The following is a 7898-nucleotide window of genomic DNA, read 5'->3' as shown; positions in this document are numbered from 1 at the left end:
AGAGATTTTATGATTAGTACATGGAAGCATCTTGACATAGGTGTCATCATCCTCGAGTAAGCTACTGTTCTGTTGGCATGGTGACCTATGATACTCAGATAGTAGCTCCTGGAAAATAAGATATTAATCACTTACATTGTGAACTTGTAATAGTTATTAAATTAAAATAAATAATAACTTCTATTACCATGAAAGCTGTCAGGATGTTGATGGAAAAGCACTGGAAAAAAATAAGCCTATTCCTAAGCATCAAAAAGGTCTTTTTTTTGCTAATTGCTTTACGTCGCACCGACACAGATAGGTCTTATGGCGACGATGGGACAGGGAAGGGCTAGGAGTGGGAAGGAAGCAGCCGTGGCCTTAATTAAGGTACAGCCCCAGCATTTGCCTGGTGTGAAAATGGGAAACCACGGAAAACCATCTTCAGGGCTGCCGACAGTGGGGTTCGAACCCACGATCTCCCGAATACTGGATACTGGCCGCAATTAAGCGACTGCAGCTATCGAGCTCGGTCAAAAAGGTCTATGACAGCATACGAAGAGAGCGTATCTGGGAATGCCTGAAGGTGCTGAAGGTTCGTGATAGCTTAATTGCAAAAGGAAAGTTTTACATGATGGTGGCAAGATCTGCACTAACTTACGCATCGAAATGTGGGACATCCTTAAACTCCACAAGCATCGTCTTGATGCCATGGAGGTGAAGATGCTTAGAATGTCAGCAGGAATTTTAATAAAGGATCTCATCTAAAATGAGCGCATCAGAAGCACTTTATACATTAGGACAGGGCCTCTCAGGGTGCATGCACTGTGCACGGTGCAAAAGACGACTTCGCTTGGTTGACCAGAGTGCAGACCCCCCACTCCTCTTTCCCCACACCTGTCTCACCTGTTCGGTCTGTCTCCACTTTCCTCATCTTCACCGCTGTTTCTCCCCCACTGCGAAATGTTTACGTGTGGTGAGTGGAGACGCTCAGTATGGGACAAGGTTACCAGTGTTATTAAAAAAAACCTCTTCTTTCAGTTTAGTTTCAGGGTCCCATTTCTGAAAGGCGCCAGAACAGGGTACTAAACAACTTTACAGGTGGTGCACGGCATGCTGGATATTTGATCACAGCAATTATAATAAGTATTTCTTATCCACCTATTCAATACAAATCACCTTTATTGGTGTTTACATTTTTATACAATTAATTCTTCTAAGGGACATGTTTCGTTCATATAAAGAGCATCTTCAACCATAAATTTTAATCTTGAAATGATGTTCATGAACAGTTGTATAGATATTAAAAAAGACAATAGTCAAAATTAAAATTACAGTAGTCTAAAAATCTAATTACATCACATCTAAAAAACAACTTTAAAAGACTTCAAAAACGTGATAATATGAACATTTGAAATTATCACAATGAGGATAATGACCTGTAATGCTGGATATTTGTCGGCATATACTGTAAATTACGTTTAGTTTGAGTAGTGTCCTTCTCTAGCTCTTCTTTTCCTTTTTCCTTGCAATTATACCAGTAATGTCTGGAATAAGGGATCGGCTGACAGCAATTCTGAGAGCGTTCTTTAAATTACAATCAGAAATAGTAGCACGCAATCTAGTTTTCGCACAAGTCAATACAGAAAAAAACCTTTCACATATACATGTGGAACCAAACATAGAAATAATCTTAGCTGCTTCTCAATGTAGCTTAGGAAAATCTTCCTTCAACAAATTCTGGTAGAATTTGTATGGAAAAACAGATCTTTCTGACGATCATCGTTTTGCAAATCTAATAATTCAAATTGCAAATTAGGAGATACACTTTCAACTGCTATCGAAAAGGGCTTTACAAAGACATCAAGCATTGGCTGCAAGTCAGTAATATCCTGTAATGAGAAACACACTTTTTAAAAATAAAAGTTATATTTTTAATATATAAAATTACTTTGGAGTACCAAAAGGGACATATTTACATAAAGAGGTATTGTGGACGAATGTTTTCTAATTGCATGTTACGCTTGTACACTTTAAATCATCTACTTTTTTTACAGTTGACGATATACCGGTACTTTACCTGGAATCGGTCACTAAACTCATTTTCAAAGGATTGTGGCACCTCGACGTACCTTTCAAAGTGTGCTCCTTCCCGCACAGATGCTGTCAAACAAAACCATAGTAACGTTTTGAGTAGACAGCTTTGTAAAACCTAGAGTATTTATTAAAGATTATAATATGTATATATATATAAATTGCTTACCTAGCTCAGGGAAGTGTTCCATATTTTTTTCCGAAAGGTTGTGTTTGAGGAGTTGAAGTTTCTGTTGGAAAGCCTTAATCTTGCTGACCATGTCATTTATCAGATGATTTTCTTTTTGGAGTTTCAGACTTAGATAATTTAGAAGAGCCATAATATCTGCTAAAAATCCTAAGTCAGCTGCCCATTCAGGGTCATGTAAAAGTGGCTCTGGACATTCTTTTTCCACCAAAAACTCAGCAACAGCGTGGCATTCGAAAAAATCCTAAAATCACCTTTTCCTTGCTTAACCACCGTACCTTTGTATGGTAGGGGATATCGGGATTCTCTTCCTCAAGTGAAACCAAAAATTCTTTGAATTGGCGATGAGTGAGCCTGTGAGAACGAATGTAGTTCACGATATGCACAACTACATTCATCACGTCTTGAAGACCGATCACTTTTGCACAAAGAGCCTCTTGGTGAGCAAAACAATGAATGGATGGCAAATTCGGCATATTAAGCTTTTTCCGTAGTGAACCAGTGAACCCTTTTACTTTACCACGCATTGCTGGCGTTGTCTGTTGTCACGGAAAATAGCTTTTCCCAAGTGAGTCCTATTCCTTCAGCTGCCATTTCGACTGCGTCTAAAATATCCACACCTGTAGTAGTGTCCTTCATTGAAATCATATCTAGGAGCTCTTCCGTTACATGCAGGTCGTCGTCTATGCCACGTAAAAAAATGGCTAACTGGGATGTGTCGCTAATATCCATTGACTCATCAAGTGCAATGGAATACGCTAAGAAGTCTTGAGTTTTGGCTGCCAATTGTTCACGCAAATTCCCCTGCAATGTCGCTGATTCGTCAAGTTATTGTCATACTGGACAGTGGTATTCTGCTGTATGCTGGAGCTAATGTAGGATTCATTGTCTCTACTACATCCCACAAAATACTCTTTATAAGTGGCCCTTCCATAAACGGCTTCCCAGCTCTTGCTAGCCGTAAAGCAACTTCATAACTAGCTCTAAGAGCAGCGTCACTACACCCTTCATCTTCTTCGCCCTACATTAGATATATCAAAAAAGTGAATTAAAAATACACATACATGCTTGAGAGGAATGTAAACATAATTTTTAAAAAATGCAGAATCCGTAACCAAATGAAAATGCTACAGTACTGGAACAAACCTCATTTGTGGATATAGAATGCTCTTCTTCAAGATGTTTCAACTTCCTTAATTCTTTCTCTCTGGCGTCTCCTATGATTTCACAATAATTTTCCAAATGTAGTCTGTTTTAGTGTCTTTCAATAGACGATTTTCTTACACACGTAATTATCGTCCCACAGATTAAGCATTTGGCGTTATCGCACGACAGACAAAAAAATACGAAAGTTCCCAGTTTGATTGAAATGGACTTTCGGAAGTCTTTGCTTTCTTCGAAACAGGTTGCTCCATTATTATGTTGTTGTCGTGCACTTATCTATTTCAGTGATAAACACGTCCTCCACCACCAAACGCTTCGTTGCTCTCACCACACTACACCATCCGAGTCAAGCCGAGTTGAGCCGAGGGGGACCGATGCACAGTGCACAGAGCCTATGCACCTCGCTCTGCACGCATGAGAGTTCGGGCGTTTGAAAGGCCCTGCATTAGGAGATGAGGTCTGTCATTGTTACTTATATCAGGGAATGTCCTAATATTCCACCTCCCAGTTATAAATGATTGATGATTAGTTTTCTGACTGCAAGTGGAATGTCCCACTGGGTGCAGCTACCCTACTGATGTTTAGCCCACATGTTCTAGGGCCTTCCCCAAGTGTGATAGGCAGCAGTACTCCTAAAGAATCCTACACAGATGCAGGACCAAATTCGTGATTAGTCGTAAGTCTCGGAAAGACGATCTTCGGACATCTGCCGCCAGTGCCCAGCTGCAGTTTGACCTAAAACCCACTCCTGTTTTCCTTATTCCACTATCATTGGACTTCAAAGAGTGAGAGAAGATATGCAGGAAAAAAGTGCCACTGGCATGAATTTGTTTGAGGTGCATCCCAACATTCTGGGGAGAGACTCTCACGCTGTGATTTCAGTGCAGAACATGAAATGAGATGTAGGGTTGAAGACTGGGACTGCAATGGACTGTCACAGACTCAAAATATAGTTGAGATGTACCTTCACAGCCAGCCTGTCTGGCGTGATCTCCTTCACCTCCAGGACCAATGGGATCTGAACAGTGAACATTCCTCCTCCATCTGTTTTGCTGTTGTGCCAAAAAGCTTGATGGCTTTCAGAGTAATTTCCTCCACAGAGGGAGCCATCACCCCACCTAAAGGAGCTTATCTGCCCGAAGCCATTGGCCCTCTCAGTGAGTCTAATTATTTGCCGCCACCCATCACTCAGTGGTAAGTTGCTGGCATATGGTCTACTCCATTAACAAGGAATGTTCTAATATTCCACATCTCAATTATAATTGGTGAATGATTAGTTTTCTGACTCCAAGTTGGGTGACCCATGTAGAGTATATTAATAGATTTTGAGTAACTTAGTCTGTGACTCTTTTGTAAAATGAGCAAAAATTTTCCATTAATTCTAAATTCATAAACCAGGCAGATTTTTACTATGAGTGGTACTGATCTGTCCGCTGATTGTCACATAACCACAACTGAGCCCCTGCCCTCTCCCTCTGAGATTGGGAGTAATTTTCTCCCATGCTCAAGTTCAATCTGGTGTGCCTCGCTGCATTGCGAGCATCAATACGAGTTGATACGTACTGCATTGTGTTGTAGGTATAATTGCATTCTTGGGCAAGACTGACGGGTTTGTTACTGAACAGGAGCTGCTGGTTGTTAATGAAATTGTGTCCTTAGGGAAGACCATGCAGATGGAGGTGAGTGAGGCTAACATTCAAGAGCTGGTGGAAGAACATAACCAGGAGCTGACCACCGGCGAACCAATGGATCTGCATCGTGAGGAACCACAGGGGTTTATGGAGTAAATCTCATCGCAGGAGGAGGAGAAAGAGACAGAGCAATCTCTTGCTTCAAATTGAACACTGCAAATTTTGTAGAAAAATATCATCCGGATAAGGCTATAGCAGTCCGGATGATGCTACTGTTTAATGACAGTGCTATGCCACATTTCAGAGAAATCCTCCAAAAGAGGCAAAAGCAAGTCATTGGACAAGTTCCTTTTTAAAGCTGCACAAGCAAAATAAAATGAGAAATTCCAGCGAGCCAACAGATAGCAGAGATTCTGTTATCGTGCAAGCCATGCTACACAGTAACCTGTCTCCTCATCTCTTGTCTCCCTTGCACAAGGCAAGATTCTGTTGTAAAGTAAAGTGCAGGTTGTTTGTTTTACTGTATGTCTTTTTAATTTGTATTCATAATTTTATATCAACACTGATTTTTGAGTTGTGGAACAAATCATCTTAATTTATTTCTTATGGGAAAAATTTGCTTTGATATAGGCTATGAGTGCTTTGGATTACAAGGACATTTACAGGATGAATTAGGCCCACAATCCAAGACTTTACTGTACAGTCGAGCTTCTCCTAGATCAAAACGAAAAGACATAACAATAATTTTCCTTTTTACTTGTAAAGAAATTTGGTACCTATGAGAGTTAAGTGGTTTGGAAACACTTTGAAATTTATTTTATAGATGCATTTATTTTAAGATCCTCTGCATCTCCACTATGAATGAAGTAATTTTTCACTTCTCTCACCTTTTTAATAGCTCCTTACCCGAAATCGCTTCATGAACGCCTGTCGTTTCCACTGCTTCACCCTCGTAAGTGTTTGATGCATTATTATCAGCAGTCATGAAACATCAGTATCCATGGGTGGATCCTCTATGTACATGTCACCATCAGTGAACTCAAAGTCTTTTGTGCCACCACCAAATAGTTTTAAAAGTTCTCCAAGATTAGCAATTTTATTTTCAAATTCATCACTCCTGGAACCATGTCCATTATATAGAAACTTTTATCCTATAACAATTGTTTTGTTGTGTCCTTGTCCATTATTGAGCATGTCTGCTATTGAGAAACAACTGTTATGTGAACTTTTCAGCTTACAACTTTGCACTGTTAGATTCTGTCATCCAAGGTTTAATATTGTGCATGTTATTCCTAAGAATTCTCATTCTTAATGATATATGTGCTGCAGGTCAGTATTTCTCCAACACATAGCGGTTTTCACAGGTGCAATGACAACATGTCCAGGTTTTTCTACTCAAGAATTTAAAAATGTCCAATATCTAAAGGTGTTTATTATTCAGAAGAGTCCATTAGAAGAAGTTTCACTGTACTATCAGGTTCAGATGAGGAAAAGAGTTGGCCTAGAAAGTTTTAAGCAAAAAAGAAAATGAAAGGATGGAGCCTGTTACTCTCAGTGAAAACATTGCAAGAATTAGTTATGGCCATATGATCTTGGTATATTATAAGTTCCTCATAGGTACACTTTTCTCAAAAGGAATTGAACCTATAGATATAATGTTTGTTGCGGGAATCTACTGGGTTTGTGTCTACATGGGAGGTGACTTTTTCTTCATTTTCTTCTTTTGCTTTTACAGCCTCAATGGACCACGTCAGTCAGTCATTTTCTGGCCATCTTCTTTGATAAGTTTTCTTTTCAAATTGCCCAGAAACTTTTCATTTGTTCTGATCTTTTCTGTTGTTCCTCATCTGTAAATACACTTTTCATTGTAAGTCGTTTGTCTATTTTTAGTTAAAATTTTACTTTTATGTTTTTCAGTCTCTTTAAATTTTCTGTTTCGTTTTGCAAATCATCCAGACTAGTTCTTCCATATCCTCTCTAATTTCCTTAATCCATCCTACTTGTTACTTCAGATTCCAGAGTTTCTCTATAATTTTTCTTGGTAATCTGTTTTCTGATGTCCTCATAATGAGATGCAGAGAAAAGAGATCCTCGTCTTCTGTACAGTATATGTGACGGGCTCCAGTTTTCTGTACACCACTTTTGACACTATCCACTATTGTCCATCTTTTTGATATTTTTTACTTATGCATGTTCTAGCTATTCTTCTCTTTACTTTTAGGACTTTGTTGATTCTGTTTCTCTGAGTGACTTTAAAAAGAGTTTCGATTCTGTATATCACATCTGGTTGAATCACCGTCTAGGGGCAATGATGGGATAGGAAAGGCCTAGGAATGGAAAGGAAGCAATCATGGCCTTAATTAAGGTACAACCCCAGCATTCGCCTGGTGTGAAAATGGGAAACCACGGAAAACCATCTTCAGGGCTGCGAACAGTGGGGTTCGAACCCACCATCTCCTGGATGCAAGCTCACAGCTGTGCGCCCCTAACTGCATGGCCAACTCATCCGGTATTGTAATGTTTTTAATTTTGTTTTGATTGTTATTGTAGCAGGTAGCGACCCTCTTCGGAGGCAGCCCTACCCAGGGAGTGGCGCCCCTGCCTATGCGAGTCCCAGAGCACACTGACCCGGTGTGTAACATCTGGTATGGGTCCCAGCTCAGGGTTACGAGTGAAGACCTCAACGGCATCTACGGCGGAGAAGGTGGACTTCGGTATGGCGGGGATGGCGGAAGGGGCATACTCGTAGCATCTGTACTCCAGAGGAGCGGCTACAAAAGGCGTCTGTCTCCGTGTTAGGGGCGGCCTAATTTTGAACCTGGCAGTAGGTATAAAATGCCTTT

This window comes from Anabrus simplex, chromosome 11, assembly GCF_040414725.1.
Source record: "Anabrus simplex isolate iqAnaSimp1 chromosome 11, ASM4041472v1, whole genome shotgun sequence".
Lineage (NCBI taxonomy): Eukaryota > Metazoa > Arthropoda > Insecta > Orthoptera > Tettigoniidae > Anabrus > Anabrus simplex.
Note: the sequence above shows the minus strand (reverse complement) of the source record.